Source organism: Paramacrobiotus metropolitanus, unplaced genomic scaffold (genome assembly GCF_019649055.1).
Source record: "Paramacrobiotus metropolitanus isolate TYO unplaced genomic scaffold, Prichtersi_v1.0 Parri_scaffold0000180, whole genome shotgun sequence".
Taxonomy (NCBI): Eukaryota; Metazoa; Tardigrada; class Eutardigrada; order Parachela; family Macrobiotidae; genus Paramacrobiotus; species Paramacrobiotus metropolitanus.
In genome coordinates, this window is record NW_026570400.1 from 168,001 (window position 1) to 184,488 (window position 16,488).

Below are 16,488 nucleotides of genomic sequence, written 5' to 3' on the forward strand. Positions count from 1 at the left end.
GAGAATCCGGTTGAATTGCCACGTAACTACTGCCGGCTTCCATCTATTCTCCATAATCGACTTCTGTTGGCCGCCATGGTCGACCTGTGTGGTCGGCTATGATGTCGATTTCTCGTTAGTCGATCTGGCAATCGTTTCCAAAGCCGACTTGTGTAGTCGGCTTGCACAACCGACCTGTGTGGTCGGCTGATGCAGCTATGTCCGCAGTGTCTCCAAATTATGAGGAAAGTACAAAGTCGGCCTTTGTGGTCGACTCAAGTACGCGTAGTCAAATCCGAGTATTCCTGCGCTGTTGGCGACTCGGCCGAGGGATTTCCGCCGTTTACAATGGTGAAGGCTGCTCGGCTACCCGGTTCCGAGGTTGGCCACGGGTGCTTGGCAAACATGGCGTTGAACACGCAGCGATGTGTTCAACGCCATGTTAGCGTAATCCTCTCGGTTTTTTCTCCGGAGTCGGTTGGCCGGAGTGATCTCCATGTAACGCGGATTGGGGCTTCTGTTGGCTCCGATAATCGCAGAACGTGGTTGACGATCTGTTCGTGCCGTGCTGGGGAACCGTGGTCGGTTTGCTCGGTTCGTTCCAGGGGATTCCTTCAGGGACGTCCCGGTACGGTGAAAGAACCGAAATACCCAGGTGTGACCACGCGTTTCCGGGTCCAACCAAAGAATCCGGCCGACTTGTGTAGTCAGCGTTCTGGCAAAGTCATCGTTGACGTCCGCTGTATACATGGTTAGTCGGTTTCCATGAAAAGAATTAAAGAGGAGTATCCATTCCGCTAAGTCGTTTCTCGACGGTGCTGTTTCTCAGCTAGGCTGTTTCTCAGTCAGGTCCCCGAAGTTATTCCAAATGGGGGATCGAGTTCCAGTGTGGGAACTCGACCTTAACTGAGTGGGACTTCGACAGGTTTATCGCCGCCGAAGTAATCTTCTTCTTCATCGTCGTCCGGGCCAGGTCGGTTGTGTGGCCGGATGGTTGGGTCCCTTGGTTTACAAGACGCCGAGCCACCACGCTGAGACATCTCGTCGGTCTCATCGGTTTCCTGGCCTGAACGCTCCGCTCTACCCTTCCTCGATTCCCTGGCCGCCTGTTTCCGGAGCCGCAGCGCATACGGTCGTGCGCCGGGTGCTATGTCGTCCGACATCCAAGGTTCGTAGGGCGACGAGTTAAATCCGCTAGGCAAAGTCTTTCTTTCGCGGTACCAGCTGATGAACCGAGTTGCGTCGTCGCTGGGATCTACGTGATCCTCACGAAAGGCATACTTTGCCGCATACCGTTCATGGGTGTACAGCAAGTCGCGCATCCAGACAGCCAGGATAACACTTCTCATCGGTGTGCCAAGTTGGGCTACGAGGGTCTCCACAGCCGCTGGTATCATTTCGTTCTGGTACAATCCGTACAGGGTATAATGGCAAAAGTAGTTGCCAAGTCGGGCTGCGAAAATGAATCGCAAAAATGCCGTGACTTCGTCCTGGGCCATGTCAACTTCTCCTTCTGGGAGGTACTGGGTTAAATCCAGTGCTGCCCGAGCCGCGGTGATGACAAAGGCTGGGTGGGCGTCCGTGATGACGAACTGGGCAATATTCTCCAACTCGTCATGGGAGTATTCCCGAGCTCCTAGTTGGTTCGCGCGTGTTCCGTCCGGGCTGTACAGCGGCACGTTCAGTAGAACCGGATCGGTCATCGACGGTAACGCATTCGATCGTGTGTACGGGTGTTCAACATTCGGCGCTGTGTGCGCGTTCATGTTGAAGTCGGATCGCCACTGATGCTGCTCGAACAGCGTCTGATATCCGGATCGGACGAGGAATTGACGAAGGTTTTCTACCATCCGCCAAATTTGTGGTCGGTTCCGTTCCTCGTAATTCATGACATTCATGATGTGGTTTGTCCGTTCTGTAGGATGTAGCATGACGACCCCAATTCCATGTTGTCGGGCGCGGTCGTAGCGAGGGTCTTCTCGGATCGGCACTTCCACTTGTGGTAGTTGTGCCATCTGGTCGGCTACATCAACGTCCATTTGCTCTTGTTGGGCTGCTGGTTCAGCTTGGACTTCGGCCGCTGGTTCTGCTTGTTGAGCTTCCAGCTGCTGGTCGGGTGGGACAAAATTACGTTTCGACTTATTTGTTAAGTCGACCGTAAGTCCGATTCCCGTTTCTCCAGATCCGGTTCGTTTCCCTGGTGGAGCTCTGGTTGGCTCCTTTCCAGCTTGTCGGATTACGGCTCGTTGTTCTTCGATTCTGTCTCGAAGATCGACCGGGCCGATCCTATGTCGAAGGTCATGTCCCGCAAGGTTTTTACTCGGCCGGCGCTGCTGTTGTTGAGCTGCCGGTTGAGTACGATTTCCGTGAGTTCCGGATTGAGGAATCTGTTGGGAAACAATTGGACGACTACTGGCGTTGCCCTGTGTGGGATTGCCATCAACTGTTCCTGAGTTGCTGGTGTGAAAGTGACTGGCCGTTGAGTTCCGTCCGGCATATTCATCATCATCGTTATAGATGCGCCCGTCATCGGTCGGTTCGGATCTCCGACGAAAACATCGCGTATGGTGGGGATCAACTCTCCAGCTGTCGGGGGACCCTGTGTGGGTGTCTGTACCCGAATCTTAATTTCCGGTTCGTAGTCGGTCGGTGGTGGATGGACTCGCATTGTGGCGATCTGTCTATCGACCTCCTTAATTTTCTTCTGGTCGTCGAGTTGACGCTGCAGGTCCAGCATCTGACGATATTCGAACAGTCTACTCGTTAAGACTGGTGGTCGAGATTCTTCCCATCTAGGATCGCGGGCTCGTTGCCGCTGGATTGTGGCCAAGTTATCCTGTTCGTGTGACTCCAGTTGGTTGATCAGGTATTCTCTGCCGGCCAAATACCGGTATGCACTCAGGTTGCCAGCGACAACATTTAGGTAAAGTGCCGCCGCCTGAGCTCGGTGTTGCGCTCCGGTGTCGGTAATTCGTTCATTCGTAAAGGAAACGATGCATAAGGCGCAGGGCAATCTGTTGTTGTCCCTCGTCGCATTATCCATACACTGTTGGCAGTCCACCGTAAAGGCTTCCGTTCGATGCTCTTCCGTACGAGTCTGCGGTAAAGGCGTCTGTGCGGCCGACCGCGAATTATCCGATCGCGATGTCGAGCGATGACTGGTGTAGGAAGTTGGGTAGGGCTGTGATCGGTTCGATCCGCTGCCACTACGTCCGCTATTAGATCCGCTGGAAGGTGGGTCGTGTCGATGACGGCCTGACATTGTTGCTTGCTGTCAAGGAAAGGAAATACGGCGCGTTAGAATTCTACCAACTCCCGTACATTCAGCTGAAGATGTTCCGGTCAACTAAAGAGATTCCATTTCGACACCAAAGGTCCATCTATACCTGGCTACTGTTAAGCTACCTAAAACTTATTCTAAGTTTTACACCTATGGCCCTATGACTGAGTCTGTTCTGTTGTGACTGCTGTTTTGGGTGTCTTGGGTTTTGCTGTTTTGACTGGTTTCTCCGAGTCTGCCCGTCCTTCGGTAATTCGTTCGAGGATTTCCTTATGGGCTTCGTCTTCAGCGACTTCCGTTTCCTCCAGCATCTGTTGAGCTGTCAACTTCGGTTTCTTAGCTGTCCCATACTTCCGTTTCGGCTTGGTCGAATTGACTGCCTGGTCGGGAGCTACGACTTCCGTGGTCGGCGCCGATGTGCTAGGTAAGTCGACCTTCCGCTTCGTGTACTTGCGCTTTGGCTTGGTCGGTTGGACTGCCGAGTCAGCTATAACGACTTCTGTAGTCGGTGCCGACGAGTCGGTTTTCTTCACCGTCCTCTTCTTCCGAGCTGGCTTTGTCGCCGGCTTCGTTTCTTCTACTGGTTGGTTGGCTGGCTGAACCGGCGTTTCCGACTTATCATCCGACTTCTTCGGTCGCTCGGTGGTGGACTGAACTTTGTTCTCGGCGACTTCTTCCGAGGTCGGTACTGGTTCAGCTGCTATCACATCTTGCTTCTGAAGTTCCTTCAGTGCAGGTGTCTCGAAGTCGGTCGGTGGTTTTTTCCGAGGTCGACCTCGCTTGTTCTTTACCTTCGGTTCAGTTTTATCCACGTCGTTAGTCGGGTCCGATGGTTTTTCGACGGTTTCTTCCGGTTTTGTCTTCGGCTTCCGAGTAGCTTTCCCCTCTGTTGGGTCGGCTACCGGGCCGGTTGACCGAGTTGCTGGTCGACTTGTCTCGACTCGGCAATGTTTAACTCGGTCGACGGCTACCGTATCTTCACGTCCGTCTTCGCATCGAAGGAGTAAATTGTTGGGGCCAACATAGTTGATGACCGTCCAAACTCCATCGTAGCGTTCTTTCCGAGTCGGGTCCTTGGTCGGGAATTCCACAGTTACCTTATCCCTCGGTTTGAAGGTCGGATTCGACTTCTTCTTGTTGTAATGCTCGGCATTCCGTTCGAATGCTTCATCAATGTTGATGCGAGCAATCTCGTGCGAGCGCTGAAGTCGTTCTTTTATCCGTCGGATATAATGTTCCTTATCCGTAAAGGTTTCCGGTGTATTCGTTCCGGCCACTATGTCCTGTGGCATGGTCATTTCTCGACCATATAAGATGTAGAACGGTGAGAACTTAGTCGCGGCATGGACGGCTCGGTTCATTCCGCAGACGACATAATCCAAGGCTCTGTGCCATCGGTGTCCGTCTTTTACATCGCAGAACTTCCTTATTCCGTCCCAAATCGTTTGCATTTGCCGTTCGACTTGTCTTTGTCCTTCCGGATGATGGGCGGTTCCAAGTGTGTGTTGGATGCCGAAGATCCGTGCGACCTTAGCGAACGTCCTCGCTGTAAAGTGTGTCCCTCTGTCCGAGTGGATGAAGATCGGCATTCCGTACTTCAAAAGGACGTCTTTGACGAAAAACCGTTCGAATTCCCTCGCGGTATTCGTCTTCGTTGCCCGGGCTACGGTGAACTTCGTCAGCTGGTCGGTTACCACTGCGATGTACTGGTATCCCTTCGTCTCCGTCCGAGGAAGAGGACCTTTGAAGTCCGCATAGATGCGATACCAAGCTTCACCGACTTCCATCTTCTGGAGTTTACCGGGTGGTGGGCGTCGTTGCTTGTTGGTCATGATGCACTGTCGGCATTTCTCAATATAGGCAATGGCATCAGTGTTCATTCGTGGCCAATAGTAACGCAGCTTTAGCGCTTCGATCGTCTTCTCCCGTCCGAAATGGTTTCCGGTTTTCCCATCGTGGAGTGATCGGATGATTTGATTACACATGAAAAGTGGTACGACAGAGGCAACGTTCCAACTTTGTGTTGATCGTCTTCAGTCTGTACAGTACTCCTTGCGCCATCTGGTAATGTTCCAGATGTTTCGACTTGTGGTCGAGTTTCTCTGGATTCTCCAGTTCATCGATGATTTTGCGTAGCTGCGGGTCTCGTAACTGCGCTTTCCGAAGTTACAAGTTTGGTTCGGGTGGAGGTGGGAGCGTCTCTTCGACTTCCAACTCGTCATCTTCCGCCGTGTTGACGGTCCGAATGTTCGGTTCCGGTGTCTTCGGTGCTGGGATATTAATGACCCGAACCTCTGCGGTACTCAAGTCGTCCCAGTCAGCTATGACGTTGCATCCGGGGAGAACCGGTGGAAGGGGGATTTTCGGTGGTTCCTTTAGATCCTTCTTCCTTTTCTTTGAGGCGTTTGCCTTCAGACGTCTAAGAGTCCTTATTGTGCAGACTCTAATTTCGTCTTTAAAGTCCTCGAAGTTAGGGACTTGGTCCAACTCTTCGTGTGGATCTTTGTCTTCACTACGTTCGAGTGGCCATCTCGACAGGGCGTCCGCATTGTCGCAGAAAACTCCTGGCTTATACTCGATGATTATGTCCCGTCCTTGTAAAGCCAGTGCCCATCTCGTTAGTCGAGGGTTGATGCCTGGTCGGTTCGACTCGCATCGGAGCAGGTTCTGCAATGCTCGGTGATCCGTTCTTACGGTGAATGGTCCGTGGTCGATGAAGTGCTTAAATTTCTGCACCGCCCATACCACGGCCAAACATTCCCATTCGGTAACTCCATAGTTGAGTTCCGGTCCACGTAGGACTCGACTGGCGTAGGCAATTGGATGATCGTCTTGTGAGATCACCGCGCCAAGTCCGGCTCCGCTTGCGTCACATTCGATGACGGTCTTCTTGGTCGGGTCGAACTTCGCCAGTACAGGTGCTTTTGTTAGCGCCTTCTTGATGTCGTTGAACTCTGCCGTGTGGGCTTCCGTCCAATCGAGCTTTATATTCTTATCTTTCCGTAGGAGCTCGTACATTTTCGATGTCTTCTGAGCGTATCCTTGGATGAACTTATGATAATAGTTGGCCAGTCCGAGGAACGACCTAAGTTGCCGTTCAGTTCTCGGGCAGCTTTGTTCTGCAATGCAGGCCACTTTCTCGTCGTCGGTCTGGATTCCGTTCCTGCTAAGGACGTGCCCAAGGAACAGTAGTCTGTCCGTTCCGATCTCACATTTGGAGGGTTTGACCGTAAAACCAGCATCGCGGAGGCATTCGAGAGTTGCTCGGAAAGCCTCAAGGAAGTCTTCGAACGTTTTGCCGAAGAAGATGATATCGTCTATGTAGGCTAACACACCCTTCTTCCAAGCTGATGCCGTGATTTTGTCCATATGCATTTGGAAAGTTGCTGGTCCGTTGCAGACTCCAAACGGCATACGGTTGAATCTCCACATACCGTCGGGTGTTACGAAGGTCGTGTAGTCTTTAGATTGTTCGTCCATAGGGATTTGCCAAAAGCCGGACTGACAGTCTACCTTGCCGTAATACTCCATTCCGGCGCATCGGTCCAGTAGCTCGTCCGGGTTCGGTAGTGGGTAGTTGTTTTTCTTTGTCACGGCGTTCAACTTTATATAGTTGATGCAGAAGCGTGTTCCTACCGTGCCGTTTCCGTTCCGTTTCGCGGCTAAGACGACGGGAAAGCTCCATGCAGCCGATGACGGTTCGATGACTCCTTGGTCGAGCATCTCTTGCACGTGTTTTTGGATGAATTCACGTCTTTTCCAGCTTGTCCTGGTGGGGTTCATCTTAATCGGTTGTGCCCCTTGGACATCAATGGTATGTGTTACCCCTTTGACGTCTCCATAGGGTTTCTTCGAGGTCGGAAATACGGTCCGGTAATCCCATGCAACTGCCTTCAGTTTGGCTAGTTGCTCGTCGGTTAAATTTTTACCAAAGTTCATGGGGTCTATGATTATCCGTCGCTCCTCTTGGGACTCCGCGTCTTCCTGCTCGACTTCAGCCGTGTTGACTCGTGCTTCTTCGACCTTCTGGTCGTCCGTCATCATAGTGAATGCTTCGGCTCGGCCCATCTGTGCACCTTTGCGTAAGGTGACTTCGCGATGGGTGTGGTTAGCCACCATGATGGTGAATCGTTTCCCGTCATGTTTGGTTACGCCGTCCATGAACTTGATTCCGTCTCGTTTGGGGTCGGATTCACCGAGGTACATCAGTTTTTGGTCCTTGGATACCGGTACGTCCAGGACGACTTCTACCATGGTTACGGCTCGAGGGATGAGTTTGACTTTCCGTTGAGATCGAACTCCTGTTGCCTCGAAAATTTCGAACTGGGGTTTTGGCTTCACTTCCCGTGTGTGGGGCCAAGTCTTCGCCACTCTGTGTGGGAGTTCCCATTCAACAAATTCATTGTTGATTTCTGGTTCGAAAAAATCAGCGTATTGCATGTGGCCAAGTCGTACACCCTTCTTCAGCACCTTCGTTTGGTGAGTCGTGTTCTGAATGTTTATCCAGGCCGTGTCGTTTGTCGGTCGGATGTCGATCCTGGCTTCGATTGGCCGAATAGGTCGGACTAACCGTTGTAGGGTAGAGAAGTAAATTGGTCTTCTCGGGTCCATTGGTTTGGCCGTCCGTACCTTGATCGAACATGTTGACCATGGTGAGAGAGAGACTCGTTCGCTTTTGAAGACGACCTGTCGGTCTAGCGCTTTCGTCTCTACGTGGGGATCCAGCTTTAGGTGGTGGACTTCTGGGCATTTGTTGTCCAAGTCCAGCTCTTCGATCGTCGTTACTTTGGCGACTCGTGCCTTCCATGTGTTGAAATGCTCCGACTTCTGTTGGTCGGTTAAGTTAGCCAAGGTCGGTTGTTCGGTTGACAACTGCTGGACGACTATAGTTGGAGGTCGGAAATCGTCTTCCTCCGGTTTACCTCCTCCGAATTCCCACAAAGCCTTAAGTTGGTCGAGTTCCTCTTGTTGTTCGGAGTCGACCGGCTTAGGTTGTTCGGTTTGTTCCGGTTGCTCGACTATAAATTCTGTGTGAACTATAGTCCGCAATGCCGTAATTACTCGGACATCGTAGGTCGGTTCTTCGTCCTCCGATGACGAATCATCCGAGTCGTTTACGCTCGGTTTGTCCGTCTTACAGTGTCGGACTGACGGAGCGAATTCTTCGTCGTTTTCTTCCTCGGATTCTTCCGAAGGTCGGTTATCGGAGTCGGTGTCCGCCGAGTCACTCGTACTCTGTATGTCCGAGTCGTCCGACTGGTAATCTTCGTTTTCGACGGTTGTTCCGTCTTCCTGTCCGACTTGCGGTGTGTTACCGACTTCGACCTTTGTGGTCGGATCAGCTTGGTCAACTTGCTCCGTCGTTTGGGTAGGTCGACTTACTCCGTCCTGATTCTCAAGGTCGGTTGGTTGTGAGCCTATGTCGCTCAACCATTGGATGCGCGTCTGTTGGGGCTTCCGAAAGCGGTCTACCTTCCGTTCCTGTTGCGGGGGTGACGGTGACGACGGTCTGTCGTCCGACCAAGTTAAGTCGTGATGAGCCTTCATGGCCTGTACCACTCCGTCAATGTTATCCTTGCAGATGGTACACTGGTAAGGTTTATCAGTTTCCTCCAGGATTACATCGTCCTGGGGTTTCGGTGGGCTACTCACGAAGTGCACTGTGGTCGGAGTATGCTCCTCAATTGGCGGTAATGGGTCAGGTACATGTCGCGTTATAGCGGTGTCCTCGCCATACCGTTGCCAGAATGCAGTCGTTGACGATTCTCCGTGCAACTGAACTCGCTGCATGTAGGCGAAAAGTTGAAAGCCTAGTTCCTGGCAGGGCATTTCCAAAGGCCATGGGACGGGAAGTCCGTATTCCATGTACTGTCGATGGATCGGAATTCGTTCGTCCTCCCATTCCCATGCTACGTCCTCTATGTCGTTCATGAGGGCGATTACGGGTTCACACGTTTGTTGTGCGTCCCGTATTTGCTCATATGTTACCGCTCAGTTCTGTCGCAGAGTGGTCACCATCTCCAACGTCCGTTGGTCGAGAAAGTGTCGAGCTCCTGAGAACCAAGTTCGGTACCTTTGTTGCAACTCTTCTAAGTTCCGAGCATCCGCTTCAGCGGATGCCTCTGTATCGGGATAGACTTCAGTACTGTCTTGGCCGGTCGTAGTGTGCCGGTGTTTTTCCGTCCTTCGTACGCTTCAATGGCGTTGTGCAGCTTAAGTTCCTCGAGCAGAGTCCGGTTGTTATTCCGGCAGCCACGGCGAATTCGCGAAGGGTCCGACGGTTGATCAATCCGACTTATCCTTGCTTCACTTGGTAACTCGCCCGATGCCTCTGGTATCGGGATAGATTGCACTACCGTCGTTCCTACCGGTTGTTCCGTTTTAGGGATCGGTGTTAAGACGAAGGTGAACTTCGAATGTAGGTAGTCGCATACGAGCAGTACTGGAATGTCCGCTTCGGTCGGCTGGACGTGAAATGTGTGGTGGCTAGTAAAGCCCTGCATTGTTACAGGTGCAGTACAGCAGTGAGACACCATGAAGGCGACTTGTCCGCCTACACCGAGTATTTTGGTGTAATGTCCGAGGGGTTGCATCGTTACACCGTTCCTCTCGCAAAACCGTTGTTCGATGAGCGAAGTCTCCGCTCCGGTATCTAACATCGCCAATGTGGGCGTGGATCCGACTTGGATTTCGTGTGTCCAAGCTCGAACTGTCTTCGGTTTCTTATGTGTTCCTTTCTCGAATGTCACTTCCCGCACCGTTGGTTTGACGGGAATTAGTGACACCGGTCCGTGGTCGGCTGGCTGTTGAGTTGAACCTTGTGTAAGTTCGACTCCGACTTCTCCCGCTTCCTGTACCTCGGGTCGGTTAGCTACTCCGTCTTCCGGTAGTTTGGCGGTTCCGAACCGTTGTGCCTGAGTCAATATCCTTTCCTCGATTGAGTCGTCTGTTGGTCTCAATTTCGACCACATGTAGTCGATGTTGAGGAATGTTCGAGAACTGGCTATCGTTCTGGCTGGTCGCTCTTTTGGCTGGAAGAGGTCCGCTTCTCCCGGCCGAGAGTAAACGGGTACCTGTGCTTCCAATGGGACTGTTTCCCATTCTTCGACTTCTCCTTCCGATTCTTCGGTGAGGTCGATGGCTGCCATTGTCGCAGCGTATCTATCCGTTGCGCGTTCGGATGATACATTGGGGAAGTTTCTGTTGCCCCTGTGCTTGAATCGGCGTCCCGGTCCTCCGCGTCTTGGGCCTCGTCTGGGCGGCTCGGTTGAGTTTATCCTCACCGGCAATCCGGTCCAACTTCCGTGGCCGGGCCGTACTACGTCACTTTGTGTGACGGACGGCGCAGTCGCATTGTTTGCGCTGCTTAGGTCGGACAATTCTTGCGTTCCGACCTCCGACGTTTCAGCGCCAAGTTGATGCGCTGGGTAGGTTGCCTGGAGTACTTGTTGTATTCCGGGCAAAGCTTCGACGGTGCCATTGTTAACATACACGCCGAGCCGAGCAGCTAGCTTCCGAGCTGCCTCTACCTCCTTTGTGGAGGTCGACATCGCCTTTGCGAAGTCGTCTATTGAACTATTCGCGTTCAGTCCAAATAGTTGGAGGATGGCTTCTATCTGTTGAGTGCCCTCCTCGACCGTTATGGGGAAATCCAGTTCGTTCCGGTAAGTGAGCGGTTGGTTAGTCGGGTTATCCTTGTCCGGTGGTTCGGTCGGATGTTGGAGGTCGAATGAGTCACCGGAGCTCATCGACCTTGGGCGTTTCCCGGGGAGTTACTCCGAGCCGGCCCATTGTTGGGTGGCGTCGAGTTCAGTGACTGGCGGGGCAACAACGGTTCTCTGTATGCCGGGGAACCTTGTTGGTTCCCGCCGCTATTGTTGCGGTTTCCGCCATTCCCCTGGCCGGGCGACCGGTTTCCGTTACCGGGGCTACCCGAGCCTCCTGCCTGTTGGCGTTGGCGCGGCGGTGGCACGATGTCCTTCCAGAAAGGATTAGCCGAGCCAACCGGGCCATTCGTCGAGTATCGGCGGTACCAGTCGTCGTACCACCGGAGGTTCGGATTGTCGTCCGAGCCATATATGCAGCGCGACTCGTCATGGTTATTAAACATGCAGTGCCTGCACCTGAAGGTCTTGTCCTTCGTCCACTGGAAGAAGGCCGCCTCCATCTTGTCGACGTACGTTGTTCCTTGCCGGGCACTTTGTTGTGCCTGGGGAGGTCGGTTCCCTTGTTGGTTGCCGCCTCCGCCGCGGTTAGGGAAGTTTCCACGGCCGCGACTCCCGCCGGCACGTCCTCTACCGCGACCGTGACCTCCGCCGCCGTATCCTTGTGGAGGATACTGTCCGTATGCGGAGTATCCCTGGTTGGAGTTCTGTGCGTAACCAAAACCTGTGTTGCTTTGGTTACCGCCCGAGCTATAACCTGGGCCGCCGTAGTTGTTAACGGGGGCTCCAACTCCAGGTGCTGGGGGATTCGGATTTGCTGCCGTCACGCCTGCCCAAGTCTGTTGCTGGACTGGTGCTTGTTGCACCGGTGGCGTCGGAGCCGGACTTAGTTGTCCGTACTGTGCCGTCGGAGTTTGATATCCCGGCATCATGTGTGGCTGATACGCAGTCTGTTGTGGTATCGCCGGAGGTGGAGTCGGAACAGGTGCAGGTATTGCTGCCCGGACTCTAGCGTAGTCGCTGTCACGCGATTTCCGCACCTCATACATTTCCTTGCCGTTAACGAAGTCCCGTAGGTAGTCACGGAACTCGATCGGCGTTGCCGGCATCCTGATTTCCAGGGCCTCCCGCAGTTTGGGTTCGTGGATGTTTTCCCTGAGATGATATAGTATTATCTGATCGGTGACGGTGGGGACTTGGGACTTCCTGAACATCATCGCGTCGTAGTATTGTTCCGGCGTTTCTTCGCCGAAACGGAATATCCGTTTATTGATTCGCGATATCATGTTCACCTCCTTGTTCTTGTCCGCAAATCGATGCTCGAATTTGGTCAGCCATAGGTTGACTGGCCATCCGCCGATTGGTTCTTCAGCGGCTTCGAGGGTATGCCAATGTTCCGCTTGGCCATCTAGTTGGGCTACCAAGTCGGACATGAAAGTCTGATCGTCTTCGTACCATTGTTGGGCTTGACGATACAGGCTTCGAATCTGCTTGAGCCACCCGTGAAGTTTGGTGTGGTCGCCATCAAACGGCGGTAAAGGTTGCCGACGTCCGTGGGTCATTGCGCGGATCAGAGCAACATGTGCTGGGTCCTGTCCGAGGGGAATCGGGGTGCCGCCGGCGCAACTTGTTGTGCAACCGGGGCGGGTGGCGGGTTGGCGTATGGCATGTGATCTTGTTGGTCTTCGTACGCCTCCTGTTGGTAGGCTTCATCATGATGACCGTTGTATCCGTCCTGTTGCGGATGTCGAGCCTGGTCTTCGTGACGAGGCTGTTGCGGCTGTCCTCCATACTGTTGTGGAGGGGGCGCTCGATTTTGTCTCGGCGCCGGCAGATAGAATCCACTTGGCTGGTCGTAGATTCTTCCGTACCGGTCGGGCTGTGTTCCCTGAGCCGGCATCCGACCTTGTGTAGGTCGGTTTGGAGGCCTCCGGCCTTGTTGGTCGGAGAGGTCTTCTCCGTTTCTTCCGTCCTGCTGCTGGTCAGCCATGTTGAATGACCGAGCTCGCCCGCGTTCAGAGTCGAACTGCAGGTTCTGGCGGAGCAAGTTCGGGTTGGAATTCGTCCGTGGTGGGCGGTATGCCTCCATGCCAGGTCTTGGTGGTTGAATCGGGAGACGTTCGGTGTCCGTTGTCCGGTCTCCTCTGGCATTAGGTACCGGCGCGTACGTTGTTGTGCGCGTCGCGTACGAGGTGCTAGTATATGCACCGGCCGACGTCGTTGTCGCCACGTTCGTCGTTGGCACTCGTGGTGCCGCAGTCGACGTATTGTGTTCCGGTTCCGGGGGGCTCGGTACGGCTGGTGGTTGTGGGATTGTTCCCACACTCGGGTCGGTTGTTACGACTCCGACGAAGTAGGAGGTGTTGTTCTCCTTCTTCGCCATTTCCTGGGTCGGGTCAATTCCCCACAGGATGTCACTAATTGTTCGTGACGGCTGTTGATCCTGTGCCATGGACGTTCGGTATGAGGGAGGTTCTACCCGGCTTTGTTCCCGGTGTGGGGAAAGTTCGACCTGGCTTTGTTCCAGGTGTTTCTTTTCCTCCCTCAGACACCTTGTTTCGATGTCCATTTCGTCCATCTGCCTCATCATTTCTGTGAGATTACTTGCTGCTTGTTCGCCGAATTCGTACAGCTCGGCTTCGCGAGCCTCCAGGTAAAGAATGCGGCTGTGTTGCGCCTCGTTTACCTTTTGGGCCTCATTCAGGTTATATTCCAGTTGGGCTCGGAGTTTTTGTTCCTCCTTAAGGACTTTATTTAGTCCATAGACCTGGTCGGCTAGCTGGGCGTTTGCTTCCACCAGGTCGACATCGGCTGTCCTTTGGTTAGGAAAGCTCATGTCCCGAGCGTTCGCATCAATGAACCGGCGTCCCATTCTGGTGAAGAGAAGTTCGATTTCCGACTCGAGCTCATCGACTCTATGTGTCAGGCGGTCGATCTCGTCGTCGGCCTTCTTCAATTCCACCACGTATCTATCGACTTCGTCTCGATAGACCCCGGCTTCTTCGTTGGCCGTATTGAGTTGCTGATGGAACGCTCCGGCTGATTGTTCCGACTCGACCAATGCAGTTTGCACGTCGGCCAATTCCTTTTTGGCCTCATCAAGGGCTTTATGCGCCTCGTCGAGCTCGCGTTCCGTTTTGTAGGCTGCTGCTATTGACCGCTCCAACCTACCGTTGAGTACGGCGACTTCGTCGACTTCGTGTCGACACGGTTGATCGGTACGCTTCAGTATGGCATTGAGCCGATCAATTTCCCGTTGTTGGATGGCAATGCCTTTGTTCGCATCTGACATATCGCGCTCCCACTTCCTTCGTTCAAGTTTGTGGGTGTCCGCCGAGTTGCGGAGTGACCCTTCCGTTGAGTTTACAATTTGGTCTGCTAAAGCGATCTGAGTGATCAGCTCACGGCATCTCGCGCGGAGTAGGTCGACGTCTTCGATCTTTTCGGGCGGTGTTGCCGCGATCCACTTCTTGGCCGTATATTCGAGTGCACTGGCTTGGTATGTGAGGTCGTCCTCGTTGGACTTCACCGGTGTTGTGAAGAAACCGTCCGCACTATTCGGTCTTGACACTTTTGTTGTGTCGAAGACTTCGTCATTCGGTGTCGGGGTTCTCTCGCTACCAAGTTCGCCAGGTTCGAACATCAACGGTGAAGGTCGGATCTGCAGGTCGGCAGGTCGACTTTGTGTCGCCTTGATCGACTTCGCCGTTTGTTGAGCTTCAGTTACTCGAGTCGACTCGCTTCCAGTTGGCGAAGGTCGGCTCAACGGTGGAATTACCCGTTCGTTAGGTGCCGGTATGCTGGTCGGCGATCCCGCTGGGTGAGGGCCGCTTCGTGGCGGTACCTCCGAATCTTCCGTTCTGGTCGGTAGCTTGGTTGGCTGGACGGCCGCATCCGACTTTGTGTCGGTTGGTTGCCGTTCCAGGCTAGTCGGTTGTTGTTCACCGACTTGCCTGGTTGGCGATTTTCGCTCGGCCTGTGTGGTCGGCGATTTCCTTCCGACTTGGTTAGTCGGTATGTCCATGTTGGACAAGGTCGACTTCGGCGTTCCTTCTGTTCTGTTGGGCGATTGCCGTGCGAGCTCGGTGGCTTCTGTAGCCGTTACCGAGTCTTGAGCTCTTTGTGAGCTCGGCTCCAGGTCGGCATGAGACAATGTGGTCTCTGCCTGTAATTGTTCCACATCCCCCCCGGTCGGGTGGGACGGGGCTGCCACGTCAGCTTGGGTGTCAGGGAATGTTTTATCCCTGGCGTCCTCAAAACTGTCATCCAAGGTCGGATTCGAGTCGGCAAGGAGGATTCGCTCGTTGCGCCTTTCCCTTGCCTCAGCCGGCTTAGTCGAATCGGTTGAGGACGGCTGACTTTTGTCCTGACCGGCGTACCGGAGTGAGTACTTCCCGGTCGTGTTTGCTCGCCGAGAGTAGTCCTTATTGAACTTCTTGGCGTATTCGTTTTCTCGGGAGGTCGACATTGTTGTCGACTCAGGTCGGCTCTGATGGAGCCTTATGGGTTTAATAGGTTAGAAAGAGAAAGTCGAACAATCTTCTATGTGAAGATGTTCGGTAAAATCAGGAACGTCTTTTTGTTCAGGAACTTCCGAGGGTCAGGAACGTCCGATGAGATGTTGTTGTTGTTGTTGATGTGTCTGTTGGTGACTCAGTACACAGGGTGTTATTATACAGTACAATGGTTCAGTACAGTCCGTAATAGTAGTACGGTGTAGTACGTCCTATATTACTGCGCTGACCAGTGTGACGTAACAGGTTAAGTGGTCTTGCACTTCTGCCTACGTCACAGAATGCGAGCCGCGTGCAAAAATTTACAAAAAACGATGAATCACGCCTATGTTAGGCTATGGGAACTTTCCCCTGCGCTCTGATTGGCTGCCTCTAAAGTACTGATAAGCGGTCGTTATGACGTCACAAGGAAGTTCGAGAATTTTCGCGCTATTTTCCGCAAGAAAAACAAATTATTTTAGGTCGGCTAGAAAGTTTATCTAGTCGGATTTTAAAGTTTTTAACCGTTAGAAGTTAGTTTTGTTAATTAAGAAAATTTTCTGGTGGTCGAAACACCGTTAGAAATCGAAAAGAGAAAAATTTCCGACCTGTTGCCGGTTAGCCTTTGTCTAACTGTCTAGACAGGTTCGTTGACCTAGCAGGTCGGTTCTCGACCAAAAGCAAAATTCCGAGTCGGTTTCTCCGTCGAAATTTAACCGTTAAAAAGTTTAAATCTACGGCTAGAAATAGTTTTCCACCGCTAGAAAATAAAAAGCCGACCTAGTTTCGGCTGAAATCGACCTACAACCGTGACTTTACCAGTGTCGGTGTCGGTGTCGGTTCCGCTCGATTTCCTCCGTCCGAGGTCGGAAATCCGTCGTTTTCGAGCTGAAATCCGCGAGTAAAGTTGCGGGTCGCTGTTCAAAGCGAAGGTCCCCGTATAATTGGATTAATCCGTTCGCGCTGCAGACTCTCGTTCGAGTCTGATCCGTCAGTTGGGAAGGAAAAAGTCCGTGCTGTTGGGATGCTCTTCAATGTGGAAGAGACCAAGAAACTGTGCTCACCAGCTGGG